This window comes from Neophocaena asiaeorientalis, unplaced genomic scaffold (assembly GCF_003031525.2).
Source record: "Neophocaena asiaeorientalis asiaeorientalis breed wild unplaced genomic scaffold, Neophocaena_asiaeorientalis_V1.1 scaffold225, whole genome shotgun sequence".
Taxonomy (NCBI): Eukaryota; Metazoa; Chordata; class Mammalia; order Artiodactyla; family Phocoenidae; genus Neophocaena; species Neophocaena asiaeorientalis.
This window is the reverse complement of record NW_020172364.1, coordinates 405196-426143: the sequence shown is the minus strand read 5'-3', so window position 1 is coordinate 426143 and position 20948 is coordinate 405196.

Genomic DNA, 20948 nt, shown 5'->3' with positions numbered 1-20948 from the left:
CAGATTGTTCTCTACATTTAAGTCTGTTTTTGTTCTGTTTTGTTTTTTAATTTGTTTTGTTTTGAGGTCTACATATAAGTGAAATCACATGGTATTTGTCTTTGTCTAAGTGACTTCTTTCACTTAGCATAATACCCTCTAGGTCTACCCATGTTGTCACAAATGGCAAGATTTCATTCTTTTTCATGGCTCAGTAATATTCCATTGCACATATATATCACATCTTCTTTATCCATTCATCTATCATGTGCACTTAGGTTGCTTCTGTGTCTTTGCTATAGCAAATAAAGCTGCAATAAACATCGGAGTGTGTATATCTTTTTGAATTAGTGTTTTCATTTTCTTCAGATAAATACCCAAAAGTGGAATTGCTAGTTTGTATGGTAGCACTATTTTTAATTTTTTGAGGAAACTTCATGCTGTTTTCCCTAGTTGTAGCAATTTACATTCCCACCAGCGGTGTATGAGGATTCCCTTTTTCTACATTCTAGCCAACACTTATTATTTCTTATCCTTTTGATAGTAGCCATTCTTACAGGTGTGAGGTGATACCTCATTGTGATTCTGATTTTCATTTCCCTGATGATTAGTGATGTTGAACATCTTTTCACACGCCTGTTGGCCATCTGTATGTCTTCTTTGGAAAAATGTCTGTTCAGGTCCTCTGCCCATTTTTAAATCAGGTTGTTTTTTTAATATTGAATTCACTGAGTTCTTTATATATTTTGGTTATTAACCCCTTTTCAGACATATCATTTGCAAATATATTCTCCCATTCAGTAGATTGCCTTTTCTACATCAAACTAAATGGCTTTTGCAAAGTGAAAGAAACCATTAATAGAATGAAAAGGCATTAAAGACTTTAAAAGGCAAGTATTCCTACAAAAAAAAAAATCAAATTTAAAGTCCAGCAATTTTCAGTGGAACAAATAATGGGAGGTGCAAATTTTAACACATATTCCAAAACTAATCATTAATATTTAGTCATGAATTTAAATTTATCTGTAAATCTCATATAACATTAAAGAAGAGTATGAAATTCTTTTATTCATTAAGAAAAAAATAGATTAAAAAATCCCCATCCAGATCTACCGAGCCAGAATCTCTGGTGTCCTTAAAGCACCTTTATTAAAGTGTACTTCAATAAAAAGTAAAGTTTAATGAATTATTTTCTTTCATTCATATGAAAGCCCCTAAAGGTTTTAGGAACCACTGCTATTAAGACACCAAGTTAAATACACACCACCCCCAACATTATAAGAATATTTAAAATGAATCATTTAAAAACATTTTAAATGTTGATAAGTCACAAATATTCATAGAAAGAAGGCACACTAGAAATTGCTCCTCTCAGAGTTCATCATGAATAATATTATTGCATGTTTACATTGTCAAAACATTTTTCATGCCACTTTTGTCATGTTTAATAGATAAGAATCCCAGGCTCAGAAAAGTTAAGAAACTCTCTGAAGGTCACTAAGCTGGCAAGGGGCAGAGAAGGATCCCAAGTCAAAGCAACTCATGCCAAGTCTAAGGCACTTTCTACTAATGTAACACATGGTTCCCATGGAGAAGGCCAAGAAACGAAGCAGTATGCAGGTGAGGGGGCCTGGAAAGAAGCATCCTCTGATACCACTTTCCCTTTCCCATTGGCTGTGATTATCTCTGAAGCATATTCCTTTTCACCAATATCCACTAAGGATCTCATTCCCTCTGCAGATTAAGAGTGCATTCAATTATTCATTCATGCTATCTTCTTTTTAATTTACTCAGAATTCTGCCTAATATTCTGAACAGAGAAAAAGTTCAACAGATATAGGTGCTCTGGACCAATTCTTTATGAGAATAAATTGTCATGAAAACTAGGACCATGCCACGTATCTATTTACCCCTGGTATGGCAAATCTCTAGATGTCCCATTCTAAATCTCTGCGAAGTTTTATGTTTTCTGGTTAAAAAAATCAAGGGTTCCCAAACTTGAACATACATCAGAATCACCTGGGAGCTTATTAAAAGTGCAAACCCTTGAGGCCTCCTCAAATCTACTGAAACATATCCTCTGGTATCCTTGAACCAGCCTTTGGAAATCCCTGCTAAAAGACAGCAGTGGAAATACACAATACAATTTTTTTTAAACCAAGCTATTCTGTTCTTAGATTTTAATGAGTTCAGATTGAGTTAGTTCAACACAATTTAAAACAATCGAAACAGATCTAGGTACATGGAGGCATCCTGTCCTTGACTGGACCCAGGCAGAAAACACAGTGTTAAAGGAGGCAGTTATGCCTGTCCACAGGGTGCTGGAACTATGTGTGAAGAAGAAATCAACAGTCCTAGATCCAGAGTCAGCTCCGCCCCTGTGCAAATCATAACGCTACTGCTGGCCTCAGTGTCTCTTGGTTTCTATGACACTACTGGTTTTTTCTAACTATTCCTTCTTAGTTTCCTTTGCCTTTTGTTCTGTTTGTCCTTTAAATGAGACTGTCCTTTAGAGTCCTGTCCTCAGTTACTCTTTGAACTATACACACTAAATCTGGCTCACATCATCACGGTCCCATGTCTTGAATGACCATCTATATGTGAAAGTCTTCCAAATCTGCATCTTCACCAGTGTCCTCAGCTACACTCAAATGTACAAGACCACTGGGCTGTGCAGGTGATCCTAGACTTAGAGAGGTAACAGACATCCTACAGCCTTTCCTCATCATCAACCTATTTCCCACCAGTTAAGCTGGAATACTTTTAACTTTTCACTATTCCTTTCTGAAATATCTACTTCAGACAGTTAATAAAGCCAGATCTATTAGCAATAGAAAAATGGTTAAGTAAATTATGATGCCTAGATTTAATGGATAATTACACAGCCAAATAAAATTGTAGTGCTGAAAACTATTCAGAAATATGGGGAAATAGAGTATGTTGTCACAAAAGACAACACTAAATTTTATTTGTATTATAATTACAATTACATGGAACAGTCAGATGCATTGGGACTAGGGAAGGGAATATGAAATAGGACAGCTTTTTGTTATTTGGAAATCTGGGTGTCTTTTCCCATTAAGAGATTTCCCTTAATGTTATTATTATATCATTTATGCAAATATATAGTTGACATATGATGATCTTAATTTGTATGGTTATTCAACTCTTTGTAACAAGTTTGGAGAGCTGAATAATAATATAACAGCTGCTTGTTGATTCTGTAAACAATAAGATGCTATAAAGCAACCCAGGATGCTCTTATAAAATATGTTTGCTATATCAGTATACTGTGGAAATAACAACCACATCTATCTGCCCAGATCTCAGGACATTTTCCCACGAGTAGCACCATCTTCTATACTAGTATATGATTATGCTTAAGAAATAAATGGGATTATTATAATTACTTTGGAAATGGGGAAACTGAGAAACAGAAAGATTTGGGGACTTACTCAAAGGCAAAGCACAAGTCAGAATGAATTTACAAGTCATTGATACTTACTTGACTAACAACATAAATATATTTCAGGTTTCTATACCAACTGTTCTTAGCTTTTAACACACAGCATACTTTGCCTAAGTAAAGGGAACACTATTATCTTGATTCATGATTTCATATCTTATAACATGCTCCTTCTTTCTATTTGCTTAGGAAATGTTCTTAAACTCTCAGATACTCATTTATACATGATATATGACTTTCAGAGAATTTACAGAATTCTATTCTGTAAATATAATCCTTGATTTCAGGTGCTTAGTTTACATGCAAAATAACAAAATTGAAATTGAAGTGCAGTTATACAGATCCTCACTTATTTTCCTACTCAATAGAATAATGACCCCTTTGGCAAACTAATTCTGATATTGTTATGACTGCATGTTACTGAGATTTAAAAAATGACCTAGAGGGCTTCCCTGGTGGCTCAGTGGTTGGGAGTCTGCCTGCCGATGCAGGGGACGCGGGTTCGTGCCCCGGTCCAGGAAGATCCCACATGCCGTGGAGCGGCTGGTCCCGTGAGCCATGGCGGCTGAGCCTGCGCGTCTGGAGCCTGTGCTCCACAACGGGAGAGGCCACAACAGTGAGAGGCCCGCGTACCGCAAAAAAAAAGACCTAGAAAAGTAAATTACTAATAGTTCAACAGGTGATACAATTCTAAGCCAGAGTTCCTTTGCATTACTTGGTCTATTGATTTTGGATTTCAAAAAAATGAAAATCAAAGAAATGCTGCTGCTAATCTACCTTAGAAGCAGCATTCTGTCATTTAAAAATAACATTATTCTGACTAGCATTCAGCCCCTTCTCACCTTGTCACTTCATGTATGCTCAATATTCAACCACAAGATTTCCTCTGTAAACACACGGGTCACAAGAGCTCTGAAAATTCAGAAAGTGATACTTTCTTTAACCATTTCCTGAACCCTAAACAAGTAAAGACTTAAGAATGAGAGACATGTTACTCCCTTTTGCGTTGACAGTTTTACTCTCCTGTCAATAAACTTACAGCTCCCCCTTTTTTTCCTTAAGGGCCTAAGTCTTGAGAAATTCTGCAGAGAGATATATTTTTTAATCTCAAGTATTTGGGAATGTTTGGAAATACCATCTACCAATAGTTTTCTGCAGATTTAAGGGTCCAAATTCTAGTCCCTTCTTTTTTTTTTTTTTGCGGTACGCAGGCCTCTCACTTTAGTGGCCTCTCCCATTGCGGAGCACAGGATCCAGACGCGCAGGCTCAGCAGCCCTGGCTCACAGGCCCAGCCGATCCACAGCATGTGGGATCTTCCCAGACCGGGATACGAACCTGCGTCCCCTGCATTCGCAGGCGGACTCTCAACCACTGCGCCACCAGGGAAACCCTCTAGTCCCTTCTTGATCAAAGCCACAATAATGAATCCTGTTTTACTCTTCTACTACGGTGGTACTACAGGTAAATTTCATTTTGCCCTCTAAATGAGAAGCACAAACTGGTAACTTTCAGGCTTTATTCAGGCCACTAACCTGTTTCGGTTGGCCCACCCAAAGCTTTTAGAATTAAGCCAACATATAAAAATCAGTTAAATTAGCATAAAAGTCCAGAGAATCCAGATATCCAGTTTCTCTTGAAAGACTGGAAACTTTGGCAACCCTGGGCCTACATTTCTATGTGGTAATAATTCAGCTGATAGGGAGAAGTGGCTGCCTCTTTTACAGAGCGGTCAATCTCCAGTTGACCATGGTCCCTGCTAACCAGTCCAGAATCCTATTGTGTTCCTGACACCAAGATCCTTGTTATACCCAGCACACTTCATAAAATTATGCTACCTGCCTGGTTTCTATAGGCATTTGAGCTCCTTACCGCTTCTGATAAAACGTTTTCTATTTTATTTCATTAGCATATATTGCACATCCAGTGAATGAAAGTGGGGAGTAGTAAGGAATAGGAGGTTACAAGTTCCTGAGCTCAGGGAACGTAAACTCTAGCAGCAGGAACTGAAATGCACTCAAAGTGATAATGCAAGGTGTTTAGCACTGAATCCCATATAATGGTCTAAAGCAGGGTTTTCCAATAGAATTATAACATGAGCCACATATTTAATGCTAACTTTTCTAGTAACCACATTGAAAGTTTTTTAAGGTAAAATTAATTTAATAATATATTTTACATAAACCAATATAACCAAAATCTTATTTCAACATAAAATCAAGGTAAAAAATTACTAATAAAATATTCATATCCTGTTTTTTGTACTAAGAAGTCTTTGAATCCAGTATGTCATTTATATTTAACAGTACCTCTCAATTTGAACTAGCCACGTATCTCAAAAAATGTGGACTAGCCACCTTTCAAGTGCTCAAGAATCACACGTGGGGACTTGCCTGGTGGTGCAGTGGTTGGGAATCCACCTGCCAATGCAGGGGACATGGTCTGGGAAGATCCCACATGTCATGGAGCAGCTGAGCCTGTGCGCCACAACTATTGGGCCCGCGTGCCACAACTACTGAAGCCCGTGAGCCTGGAGCCCATGCTCTGCAACAAAGAAAAGCCACCGCATTGAGATGCCTGTGCACCGCAACGAAGAGTAGGCCCCGCTCACCACAACTAGAGAAAGCATGCAGGCAACAACGAAGACCCAACGCAGCCAAAAATAAAGAAATAAAGAATCACATGTGGCTAGTGGTTAAAGTAATGGACAACACACGTCTAAAGTAAAAATAAAGAGCCCAGAGAGCAGAACTCATTACACTTGAGAATTTGAGGAAGGCTTCACGGTGAAAGTACATTGGAAAATAAATAAGATTCTGACTAGCAGAGAGGGTGCAGTTTGGGAAGCTTTTTATAATGGTGGAAAAGCAGAACAAAACCAAATAAAGTGATATATCTACTTAGGGAATTAGAGGAACTCAAACAGCAGGAGACATAAGACAAGGGGAAAGCAGAAGGTTAAGATGAAAAGGGATGTTTGAACAAGCTTACCAAGGACATTCACTGCTATGGTAAGGAGATAAGATTTTATTCTCTGGGTAATAGGAGCCACCAAGACAATCTGAGCAGGAAAAGTGGTTTCTCACATATATGTTTTAGGATGGAGCGTATACAAGACTGGGTTAATGTAACTCAAATCAAATTAGTTAGGTCTGAATTCATGCAAATAGGGTTAGAATACAAATATGGAAGCTCCAAAAGGCTGATATCAGTTCAATACAAAAAATAATTTTCTAAATTGTCAGTATTGCCCAAAGAACTATGTGCTGCTCTAGGAAATTGTAAATCCAACTTTGGGGATGTAGAAGCAGATGCTAGATAATGAGTCTTCAGGAGTCAAGCAAAGTAGGGAAGCTCTTTTGTCCCCTGCAATACACAGATAGCACCCCTACACTCAATTCCCTTTGAGCAAGCTGTATAACTTCATGCCTTTCTCTCCCATTCAACACAGCATATTGGAATGCAAGGGAGAGAAAGAGGGCTATTATTACTGAGATAACCTTGAGTCTGTTCTAATTTATTTTGTAAAAGAAAATAAATCACTCTCAACCTTTGTTACTTTATTATTAGGGGGGTTACAACGAAGAACATTTTATTCTCTTGGCAGCTGGTATGAGAATTCCTTTTAGTGAGAGAATTGCCTTTGTTGGGAAAATGCTTTAGTAGCCCCACTTGCAATAGATGAGTGCTGCAGGGCCAGAACTGTCACCTGAGGCCAAGGATTCAGAAGAGAGGGTCCAACTACATGGCATGAGACAGAGAGAGAAATCTGTGTGCTTTTAAGAGGGAAGGAGTGGAAGAAAAGAAAGTCAGGGCAGGGAGGGAAGTGGGGGAGCTAGTGAAATTGGGAGACTGAAGTCCTCAGCTATTCAATCAAGTTACAAACTCAGGAAATGCTTGGTGTGAGTGGATTTGGGGCAGTAAACTAGCGGAGGCACTGAATTTTGCATCCAGGTGGACAAAACACAGAAAACACTTGCAGATGCAAAATGCTAAACCAGAGGAAGCCTCAAGAACATAAGCCCCGGACTTCCCTGATGGTCCAGTGGTTAAGATTCCATGCTTCCACTGCAGGGGGCGCGGGTTCCTTGGTGGTCGGGCTGGGCTGGGAAATAAGATCCCACAGGCCTTGTGGCAAGGCCAAAAAAACAAAAAGAAAAGAAGTCCGTAGAAATGTAAAGAAATTATGGGAACCACTGTGAACTGGGGTTCAAGTCATATTAACTTAGAATCTCAGGGGCAGGGAGATACCACTGATCACCTTAGTAACATTGCATTTGTCCCCATTGCTTGTAGAAGAGCCCACATCTATCTCTACACACAGGGACATCATGTGACCTTGACTGAAAGCAGCCGTTAGAAAGGGTAGTCAGCCCTGGACTGCAGATTGGCAAAGACTGCCTTGTGAACCCTCTCATCCCTGACTCGGTATGACAATAACTGTTTTAAGTGGTCTTCAAATATTCTAAACTACATCGATTTTATTTAACCGGTGCTCCTCCAAGTGAAGTCTGATAAGATGGTGTGCCAGAGAGACCTCAGGCTTGCAGAAAATAACACCACGCGTCCTGCACTGCCCATTGTATTTGACAGTAAATACTCATTTGTCATTTTAAAATAAGCATGAATAGATTATATAATTATATTATTATTTATTATTAGTTATTCAAATAAGCACTTAATTTTAAGATAAAGCCTGGAGAATTCAAAGCATGGCATTCCTGGATCACTCCATGCTTTACCACCAGATCGCAGGGATATATGTGTCACTGTCAATTGCTATAGGGAGACTTCAGTGGGCAAGTTTGTGAAGCCCTGGTCTAAACCACACCAAAACCTTGCTTAAACAGAGCCCTGGAGATCAACTGTCCCATCACAGCTATCTGCAAGTTGCCTTTGATTTTATGCCAGTTTCCAAGCAGCCCTGGGGGCCATGTGGTAAGCAGCCGTAAATCAGCTTCATCATCATCATCACTGCATGTCCTGTAAAAAGCTCACGCACATGTGGACATCTGTCTATAAACATCATGTAAAACTAGATAAATGTAGACGCTACCCCTGCTGTCTGGAGCTCACTGGCTGGGTGATACAACCTAGCTGTGGACTCACATTTAGTAGAGCATACAAATACAGGCCACTGAAACTCAGGGACATCAAAATGAGTAAAGCAAAATTACAAGTAGACTGCAGTTATTCTGTTGATTGTGTGATCTGTCCACTGGAACAATGACTGAGAAGAAAATCACTCTAACACAGTGGCCAAAAGCAAGAGCCCTGCAATTAGACTCTATGGGGGTGAATCCTGGCTCTGCCACTTCTTAACACTGTGACCTGGGGCAAGTTATCTAAGGACTCTGGTTCTCAGTTTCCTACGATGTGAAATGGAGAAACTAATCATTCCTGCTCCACGGTGTTTTGAGAAAAGTTAAATGAGTTAATAGCTGAGGTAACCAAGTGCCTGGCATAGACTTAATGCTCAATAAGTTTCTCCTCTCTCTCTCTCAAACCCCCCTGCCCCCTCTAACTGAAATGGTTGGACAATACACATTTGTGTCCTAGGCACTGTGCTATGGCTAAAGACTACCCGCAAAACTCAAAATGCTCTCAGACTAAGTAGTTTGCCCTGTAATACAAGGCAGGCTGTGACAAGCACTATAACAAAGGTAATGAAATACTCAGAGAGTGTATTAACCTGAAAACAAGGACTGGTCTCGTTCATCCTTGTTTCCTCAGCATATTACTCAGTGTCTAGCACAAAAGCAATGCTCCATAGATTATTGGACAAGAAACAAATGGTTTACAGGCAAGAGGTGGGCAGAACTAGGAAATGTTTTGGAGAAAGGCTTGGTAATGCAGGTGGGATTTCTGAAAAAACAGTAAGAGGTTGTAAGTCAAGGAGAAAAAAACGGGAGTCAGGACTTCCCTGGTGGCGCAGTGGTTAAGAATCCGCCTGTCAACGCAGGGGACACAGGTTCAAGCCCCGGTCTGTGAATATCCCACATGCTGCGGAGCAACTAAGCCCGTGCGCCACAACTACTGAGCCTGCGCTCTAGAACCCGCAAGCCACAGCTACTTAAGCCTGCGTGCCTAGAGCCCGTGCTCCGCAACGAAGAGTAGCTCCCGCTCATCGCAACTAGAAAAAGCCCACGCACAGCAACGAAGACCCAACACAGCCAAAATAAATAAAATTAATTAATTAAAAAAAAAAACGAGAGTCAGGGAAATAGGGAGATGACGAGGAAAGGGGAGGTAGGCTTGTCACACACACTATGGCCCTGATGTCAAGAGAATTTCAAAATATGAAAAAGAATTATCATTAACCTTGTTGTCAACCAAGGGTGAAAGTGAAAAGCCCTTGTCAAGCTCCAGGTTCAGAAGAAACTCTACAGGCAAGAGAAAGAGTCTCAGACTTGTAAGGTCTGGACTTAATGAAGAGAATAGAAAACATGTTAATCAGAGGAACTCTCTCACTCCAGGCTGCAGCCCACCTGAACTACCTGGAATGCTCTCAAGGTTCCACACCTTCTCTTGCCTTAGGACATTGCAATGAATGTGTCTTTTCCTTTTCCAGACTCCTCAAATTGTCCATCCCTCCCTCTCCTCCCCCATTCCACCTACCTAACTCCTATTTATCCTAAAGGACTCTGTCCATATGTAAGTTTCTCAGGAAAGCCTTCCTTGCCCCTCACCACCCAGATCTGGGGTAATATCACACCTGCTTATATTTCTATAACAATCCACACTCACCCCCACATTGCAATTGCAATTGCCTATTTACTTGGGTAGCTTCCTCCATCACACTGCAAGCTCCTCAAGGCAGGCATTATATCTCACTTATTGTTAAGTGCTTGATAAGTTAATAAATGGGAAGCAAGTTGAAATTCCCCCAAATTAAAAAGTATACACATTGAAACAATAACATATAAGTCATTTGGGCAAACTTTTTAACTCACCTCTGGCTGAGGCCATTTAAAAATTAATGAATAGGGGCTTCCCTGGTGGCGCAGTGGTTGAGAGTCCGCCTGCCGAGGCAGGGGACATGGGTTCGTGTCCCGGTCCGGGAAGATCCCACATGCCGCGGAGCGGTTAGGCTCGTGAGCTATGGCCGCTGAGCCTGCGCGTCCGGAGCCTGTGCTCTGCAGCGGGTGAGGCCACAACAGTGAGAGGCCCGCGTACCAAAAAAAAAAAAAAAAAAAAAATTAATGAATAACGTATCACTCAATCAGTGATACATTGTCAGCTCAAATACAGCTTTCATTAGAGCATGGGTTAAAAGTCCTAATGTGCCTCATCTTCCCCATTCATATACATAAGACCAATGAGATCCCATGTCCAGCCCCTCAAGGAAGTTTACAGATACAGTTCCCTTTTATTCTTAGAAAAAGCAGTTGATTTTTTTTCACCTATCAGGATGCCAGAAAGAGAAAAGTTTAATTAAATACATTGTTAAGATGTGAGGAAACAGGTAATCTACACAAGTGGTAGAAAGGTAAATAACTATCAAAATGCACATACATTTGCACACCCTACAAATTTATCAAGAGGATTATACTCCATGAATGCAAAATATGGTATACAAGGTTGCTCACTATTGTATTTTGGGGTTATTTTTTATTGAGGTAAAATATACACAACATAATGTTTACCATTTAAACCATTTTAAAGTACACAATTCAGTCACATTAAGTACATTCACATTGGCTATTCGTTCAAGATGTTGGCATATGAAGAGCCAGAATGTACCTTCTCCCATGGATACAATAAATATACACCTACATATGAATCAATTCCTTCTGAAAAGAACCTGAGAACTAGATGAATACAAAGAATAAAAGGACTCTACCACAAAGAATAAAAAGGACTACATCAAGATGGGTAGGAGAGGCAGAGAAACACTCTGATCCAAAGCTCCAAACCTGGCAAGGCGTCACACATAGGGAGGGATTGCACCAGACAGGCATCCTGCCAGAGGAGCATGGGGTTGGTGCCCCACATCAGGTACCCTGGTCCCTAGGATCTACACAGAGAGATGAGTCCCAAAACGCCTGGCTTAGAAAACCAAGGTGGTTGACATCCAAGGGCCTCAAAGTGCGTAGGAAACTGAGACTTACCACTTAAAGGGCTCACATGTGGTCTCACTAGCCCTAAGACCCAGCAAGTTTGAAAGTGCCAAGACTACATGTGAAGGAAATTTGCAAATCTACATGATTTGGCTGGAAGGCCAGGGGATGGTGGAAACATTTCCCAGAGACAGAGGCACTATCAGATGCCATTGCTGTGCTCCTCGCCTAACTTGCTAGCACAGGTGGGCAACCTTGGATGTGGGGGTAAGCAACCACAGCACTACCCCGCCACATTGCTGAAGCCAAAGAGCTCTGCAGCTATAGTGCTCCCCTACTCCCTTGCTGAAGCAGGCAGGAACAAACAGTCAAGGTACTTTCTCATTCCTGGCCTAAAGTCGAAGCCTGCACACACAGACAGGGCACTCTTACGCTGCATTACTGAAGCCTCTGGGCATACATAGTCAGGTCATTTTCCCACTGTCTTCCTGAAGCAAGAGAGAAAGCCTTACCCCCTACACTCTCCAACTTCCTAGCTAAAGCCAGTAGGCATGCACAATTCACACAGGGGATGCCCCTGGATCACCTGGCCTGGTGGCCAAGGGGGCTGGCATTCCTGAGCTCCATAGGACTGTAACAATGGAAAGACAATTTTTGGCACCACCTTCAGGGCACCACACAGACAGCAGACTGAAATACAACCCACTCTTTCTGTGAAAAAGGCCTATTTACTCACCTGGAGCTTCACTCTGAGGAACAGCTTTAGGCTTCCCACACATTTAGAGGCTAAGGAGGAATGCCCAGGGAAAGTAAACAGGGAGACACCATCCTTGTGCACCCCCTTGGTCTTGCACAGCTCAATAAGACTTCCCAGAAAGGAGCTTATACACTCATCAGGAGCTCCGATTTTTGCAACTGTCATCCACAGGACACCTCCAGATCTCCTGGTCTGGAGGCCAGCAGGGATTACTGTTGTAGCCCCATAGGACTGTATGTATCTACATAGTTTAAAATCTGCTGGGGAATTCCCTGGCAGTCTGGTGGTTAGGACACCACACTTCCATTGCAGGGGGCACGGGTTCGATCTCTGGTTGGGGAACTAAGATCCTGCATGCCATGCAGCGTGGCCAAAAAAAAAAAAAACAGCTGCTGCCTGAGGGTCTGGCATCCAATCACCTGAAACTAGGTGCCAAATGAGATTCCTCTCCTTGGAATACTGACAGGCTTCGGCACACCCTCAGCAACAGGAACATACTGAGACATACCCAGCTCATACAGAGCTGGGATGAGTCAGGCGCACCCTTCCCTCCTGACAGCAGAGCAATAATTGCCCTGGCCAGGTGCCTCAAGCCCCATCCACACCATGCAAAGACTGGGCCAAAACCAGAACAGATGAGCACCTGTCTTGTTTTCCTCATGAGACAGCCAAGCCACAACAGGGCCAGGTGAGCACCCTGAGCCCCACTATCCCTACACAGCAGCCAACCTAAAACCCAGTCCAGAGACCAAACTGCAACCAGGATAGGTAAGCAACTCAAACCCCACCCTACCCACTCAGCAGCTGAGCTGCAAACAGGCCAGGTGAGTACCCTGAGCCCCACCTTCCCCATGTAGCAGCCACAAGGTTATCACAGTAGCTGGCACATGCAGCCCACATGAGAAATATTGATAGAGTGCCTGGCTCTGGTGACCAGGGGACATTGTGCTTTGGGGCTATACAAAACAATGCCATCACAAGATCACTCCTTCAAGATTAAGGGAGGTAGCCATTACACCTAATACACACAGACAAACACAGAGAGACAGGCAAAATGATGAGACAGAGGAATAAGCTCCAAACCAAAGAGCAAGGCAAATCCCCAGAAAAAGACCTTAGTGAAATGGAGATAAACAACCTACATGATAAAAGGTTTAAAGTAATTGTCATAAAGATGTTCACCAGTCTCAGGAAGGAAAAATGGATGAACACAGAGAACTTGAACAAAGAGACAGAAAATGTAAGAAAGTACCAAACTGAAGTTATAATTGAACTGAAATATACAGCAGAGGGGTTCAACAGCTAAATGGATGAAATAGGAGCATGAATCAGAGAAAGCAATGGCAAACAACCAGAGAGAGCAGCAAAATGGAAAAAGAATTAAAAGAAGTGAGGATACCTTAAGGGACCTCTGAGACAACATCAAGTGAATAAAATGTGCATTATAGGAGTCCAAGAAGAAGAAGAAAGGGCCAGAAAAATTATTTGAAGACAATAATGGTTAAAATTTCCCCTAATCTGAGGAACGTAAAAGGCATCCAGGTCCAGGAAACCCAGAGAGTTCCAAATAAGATGAACCTAAAGAGAAATACACCAAGACATATTATAATTAAAATGGTAAAAGATAAAGAGAGAATCTTAAAGACAGAACGAGAAAAGAAAATTACTATGTACATGGGAAACCCCATAAGGGTATCAAAGATTTTTTTGGCAGAAGTTTTACAGGCCAGAAGGGAGTAGCATGACATGGTCAAAGGGCTGAAAGGAAAAACCTGCCAAGCAAGAATTTTCTACCTGGCAAGGCTATCATTCAAAATTGAAGGAGAGATTAAGAGTTCTACAGATAAGCAAAAGCTAAAGGAGTTAATTACCTCTAAACCAGCCTTACAAGAAATGTTAAAGGAACTTCTCTAAGCTAACAAAGAAAGGCACTAATTAATAATAAGAAAACATATGAAAGTAAAAAATCTCACCTGAAGAGATAAATAAATAATAAAGGCAAGTAAAGAGAGTAAAAGACAAATGTAAAATTAATTAAAAATACAATAATTAGTGAAGGAATACATAAAATAAAAACATATAAAATGTGTCATCCAAAATATAAAATGTGGGGAGGAGAGTGAAAATATTAAGCTTTGGAATGTGTTCAAAATTAAGTTACTATCAACTTAAAAGAGACTGTCATATACATAGAATGTTATAAGTGAACTTCTTAGTAACCACAAAGAAAAAACTTACAGTAAATACATAAAGGAAAATGAGAAAGCAATCAAAATGTAACACTGAAGAAAGTAATCAAGCCACAAGGGAAAAGAGAAAGAGAAGAATAAAGGGAAAGGGACTACAAAAACATCCAGAAAACGATTAACAAAATGGAAATTAGTACATACATACCAATACTTACTTTAAATGTAGATGGACTAAACTCTCCAATCAAAAGACATAAGATGGGTGAATGGATCAAAACATGACCCTTCTATAAGTGACCTACAAGAGATTCATTTCAAACCTGAAGACACTCACATACTGAAAGTGGAGGGATGGAAAAAGATATACCATGCAAAGGGAAATTAAAAGAAAACAGGGTAGCAAATATTTATATCAGACAACTTTGACTTTAAAACAAACACTGGAACAAAAGAAAAAGGAGGGCATTATATAATGATAAAGGGGTCAACCCAAGAAGAGAATATAATACTTGTAAACATTTATACACCCAACATAAAAGCACATAAATACACAAAGAACATATTAACAGAAATAAAAGGAAAAATCGACAGCAATACAATAATAATAGGGGACGTTAATACCTCACTTACATCAATGGATAGATATCCAGGCAGAAAATTAATAAGAAAACACTGACCTTATATGACACATTAGACAAGATGGGCCTAACAGACATACACAGAACTCTTCCAAAAGCATCAGAATACACATTCTTCTCAAGTGCCCATGGAACATTCTCCAGGATAGAGCACATGTGAGGCCACAAACGAGTTTCAATAAATTTAAGAAGACTGAAATCATATCAAGCATCTTTTCCAACCACAATTGTATGAAACTAGAAATCTATTACAAGAAGAAAACTGGAAAAAACACAAATACATGGAGACTAAACAACATGCTATTAAATAATGTGTCAACAAAGAAATCAAAGAGCAAGTCAAAAATACCTTGAGACAAATAAAAATGGAAACACAACTTTCCAAAATCTATTAGACAAAGCAAAAGCAGTCTAAGAGGGAAGTTCATAGCAATACAGCCCTAACTCAAGAAACAAGAAAAATCTCAAATAAACAATCTAACTTTACACCAAAAGAAACTAGAAAAAGAACAAATGAAACCCAAAGGTAATAGAAGGAAGGATATAATAAAGATAAGAGAGGAATTAAATGAAACAGAGACTAAAAAAAATTTTTTTAAGTCAATGAAACTAGGAGCTGGTTCTTTGAAAAGACGAACAAAATTGACAAACTTTTAGCCAGACTCCTCAAGAAAAAAACAGTTCAAATAGATAAAATCAGAAATGAAAGAGGAGAAATTACAACCAATACCACAGAAATACAAAGGATCATAAGAAAACACGATGACCAAATATATGCCAACAAATTAGACAACCTAGAAGAAGAAATGGATGAATTATTAGAAACATACAATCTTCCAAGACTGAATCATGAAGAAGTAGAAAGTCTGAATAGACTGATTACTAGCAATGAAATTGAATTAGCAATCAAAATACTCCCAAAGCGCAAAAGTGAATTCCACATGACATTGAAAAAAGAGATAATACCTATACTTCTCAAATTATTCCCAAAAATTGAAGGGAAAGGAACACTTCCAAACTCATTTTACAAAGCCAGCATTACCCTGATCCAAAACCAAAAATACATCAAAAATAAATACATAAATAAAAGAGAGAAAGAAAAGAAAATTACAGACCAATATCCCTGATGAAAACAGACACAAAAATCCTCAACAAAATATTAGCAAACCAAATTCAACAATACATTAAAAAGATCATGCACCATGATCAACTGGGATTCATTCAGGGATGCCAGGATGGTTTAACATCCACAAATCAGTAAACATGTTACACCACATTAGCAAAACTAAGAATAAAAATCATACTATCATTGTAATAGATGCAGAAAAACATTTGAAAGAATTCAATATCCGTTTATGATAAAAACTCTCAACAAAGTGGTTTAGAGGAAATGTACTCCAGCATAATAAAGGGTTTTATATGACAAACCCACAACTAAAATCATACTCAACAGAGGAAAGCTAAAAACGTTTCCTTTAAGATCAGGAACAAGATAAGGATGCCCACCATTGCCACTGTTATTCAACATATATTGGAAGTTCTGGCCACAGCAGTTAGGCAAGAAAAATAAATAAAAGACATCTAAGTTGAAAAGGAAGAAGTAAAATTGTCACTGTTAGCAGATGACATGATACTATATACAGAAAAACAAAAAAGCTATTAAAACTAATAAACGGATTCAGTAAAGTTGCAGGATGCAAGATTCATACAGAAATCTGTGGTATTTCTATCCATTAATAACAGACTATCAAAAAGACATTTTAAGAAAACAATCCCATTTACAATTATCTCAAAAATAATAAAATACCTGGGAATAAATTTAACCAAAGAGGGGAAAGACCTGTTCTCTGAAAACCATAAGATATTGAGAAAAAAACTGAAGACGACACAAATAAATGGAAAGATATATCATGCTCATGGATTGAAATAATCAATATTGTTTAAATGTCCATACTACCCAAAGCAATCTACAGATTTAATGCAATTCCTATCAAAATACCAATGGCATTTTTCACAGAACTAGAACAAATAATTCTAAAATTTGTATGGAACTACAAAAGACCCTGAATAGCCAAAGGAATCTTGAGAAAGAAGAACAAAGCTGGAGTCATCATGCTCCCTAACTTCAAACTATACTGCCAAACTACAGTAATCAAAACAGTATGTTACTGGCACAAAAACACACACATAGCTCAATGGAACAGAATAGAGTGCCCAGAAAAAAAACCCACGCTTATATGGGCAATTAATCTATGACAAAGGAGGCAAGAATATATAACAGGGAAAAAACAATCTCTTCAATAAATGGTGTTGGGAAAACTGGACAGCCACATGCAGAAGAATGAAACTGGACCACTATCCTACACCATACACAAAATTTAGCTCAAAATGAATTAAAGACCTGAAACCATAAAACTCCTAGAAGAAATTACAGGCAGTAAACTCTTTGACATCTGTCTTAGCAATATTTTTTTTGATATGCCTCCTCAGCTCAGGGAAACAAAAGCAAAAACAAACAAATGGGACTATATCAAATTAGAAAGCTTCTGCCCAGCACAGGAAACCATCCATAAGATGAAAAGACAACCTACTGAATGGGAGAAAATATCTGCAAACAATATATCTGATAAGGGGTTGATATCCATAATATATAAAGCACTAATACAACTCAATATAAAAAGAAACAAACAACCCATTTTTTAAAAATGGGCAGAGAACTTGAGTAGACATTTTTCCAAAGAAGATATACAAATGGCTAACAGGCAAATGAAAAGATGCTCAACTTCACTAATCATCAGGGAAATACAAATCAAAACCACAATGAGATATCACCTCACACCTGTCGGAATGGCTATTATCAAAAAGACAAGAAACAGCGAGTGTTGACCAGGATGTGGAGAAAAGGGAACCCTTGTGCACAGTTGGTGGTGGGAATATAAATTAGTGCAGCCACTATGGAAAACACTATGTAGGTTCTTCAAAATACTAACTACCATACAATCCAGCAATTCCACTTCTGGATATTTATCTGAAGGAAACAAAAATACTAATTTGAAAAGATATATGTACCCCATGTTCACTATTTACAATAGATAACATATGGAAGTAATCTAAGTGCCCATCAACAGATGAATGAATAAAGACTTGGTGTGTGTGTGTGTATGTGTGTGTATATACACACAATGGAATATTACTCAGCCATAAAAAGGAATGAAATATTTACATTTGCAACAACATGGATGGATCTAGAGGGTATAACGTTAAGTGAAATAAGTCAGACAGAGAAAGACAAATACCGTATGATGTCACTTATATGTAGAATCTAAAACAAAACAAACAAACAAAAAATAGAAACATACTGGTAGATACAGAGAACAAATTTGTGATTGCCAGAGGGGTGGGAGGAGAGGGGAAAGGGCAAAATAGGTGAAGGGAATTAAGATGTACAAACTTCCAGCTATAAAATAAATGTCACAGGAATATAATGTACAGCATAGGGAATATAGTCAATAATACTGTAATAACTCTGTATGGTGGCAGATGGTAACCAGACTTATTGTGGTGATCATTTTTTAATGTACAAAAATACCAAATCACTATGTTGTACACCTGAAACTACTATAACATTATCTGTCAATTATAATTCAATTTAAAGTTAAATTAAAAAAATTTAAAGTACAATCACATTGTTATATAACCACCCCACTATCTATTTCCAGAAGTTTTTAAACTTCCCTCATCCCCACCTCCCTGTCCCTGGTAACCACTATTCTACTTTCTGTCTCTATGAATTTGCCTATCCTAGGAGCTCACTTAAGTAGAATCAAACAATATTTGTTCTTTTTTGTCTAGCTTATTTCACTTAGAATAATGTTTTTAGGTTCATTCATCTTGTAGCATGTATCAGAATTTCCTTCCTTTTTTAAGGCTGAATAATTATTCCATTGTATGTATATACAACATTTTGTTTATCCATTCCTCTGTTGATGGACATTTGAGTTGTTTCCACCTTTTGGCTATTATGAATAATGCTACTACGAACAACAGTATACAGGTATCTGTTTGGGTCCCTGCTTTCAATTTTTTTGATTATACACCTAGAAGTTGAATTGCTGGCTCATATGGCAATTCTATGTTTGACTTTTTGAGGAAGCACTAAACTGTTTTTCACAGCGGCTGCACCATTTTACATTCTGACCAGCAATGCACTAGGCTTCTTACATTTATATAAGAACAAAAGATTGGAAGCAACCTAAACATTTATCGATACTCAACTGATTAAATAATTTATAGTGCATTCTCACAATGAAATATCATGTAACCATAAAAATAGAACAGGGACTCCTTTTTTGTATGAATAAAGAAAGGGTTCTAAAATGTGTTACGTGAAAAAGCAAGATGCAGAACAGTGAGTATGTTATGCTATCATTTATGTAAAAGAGAAGAAAAAGTATTTATGTAAATTTGCTTGGAAAAATATAAAATATCTCTGGAAGGATAACAGAAGAAAGTAATCAAGTTTATTGCTTCTTAGAAGAGGAATTAAGTTATAGGAGGTCCAAGGAAGACAAAAGGTTTTCACTCTATAATTTTGTATATGTTTTGAATTTTGAAGAACAAGAATATACGATCAATTTGACTATTAAATCTAAAACATTTTTAAAGTATTGGATTTTCTGAGCAAAATACATTTGTCACACTGAAGGTCCACACCACCACACTTAGAAGGGGAAAGTAGAGCATCTCTCCTGTTGCAGCACCACAGGCATCTCTTAGAAAAGATGCTCTACATCTTTTACTCCACATCTACTCCCTTCATTTTCCGTATTTTCTAAAACTAGCATTTGAGCCCCAAATTTAACCTGCTTCTCCAGACCCTTCCTGTTCACCTCCCCAAAGGGGAGAGATGAACTCAAAATTACTTTGTGAAAGCCAGAACCCCACTCTGGGAACAACTTCCCCCAAAAAGTGAAGACAAAAAGTGAAAATGTCAATCAAACACATGGAAAATAAAAATGTCTCCTAATATGGTAAAATCAGAGCTTTAAAGTAGGAGCTTGGGAAAATATAAAAGTGAATCCATCTCTCTATCTTTAAAACACTTTACTATCTATATATGTCTGTGACCCCGATGTCTTTTTAGCACTCTAAATTGGGAAATGAGGATAATGTCTTTTTCAGTATCTTTGAGTAATAGAAAGCATAGTAGCTCATCATTATAGGAAAGATCATAACAATGGCAGCAAAATGTCCAATGTTTGCCTTTTCATTATCTAGTTGTACCAACTAGTTCAACAAATATATATTTTTTAAATAGTTACTTCCCAGGGTTCTATTTAAGTTAATGTGGCAATATTCCCAATTGCGCTCCTAGTTAACAACTCCTAGTCCTTGAGGACTACAGTCCTCAATTAGTTACGTATGCTTTTAGTCATTTGCCTTTTTGTGTCATTCTTGAAAATCCACAGTTGATAATCACAAGATTCAAGCTGAGGTAAAATTTTGTCAGTATTTTTAAACACCATTTGGCCAAAATCATTGCTTGGGGACACACACACACATACACATATGCTGATGAGTCATACTCTAACATGTTATTTTGAGACCTTCCTGCCCACCAGAACACAGCCACACATCTGGCCCATCTTCAAAAGGGTGACTCGTTGGAGCAGTGTTCATGGGGCTCTCCAAGGCCAGATGGCATTAATGCAAAAGTAGTATATCCCTTCCAGCTCCCTACTTCCAGAGTTCACACAGGAAACATAAAAAAATATATATTTAAATAAAAGCCAATGTGGAAAACACGTGCTTTCCTAATCTTAAATAGACTTTATATATTGGTTCAATGGATTTAATTGATG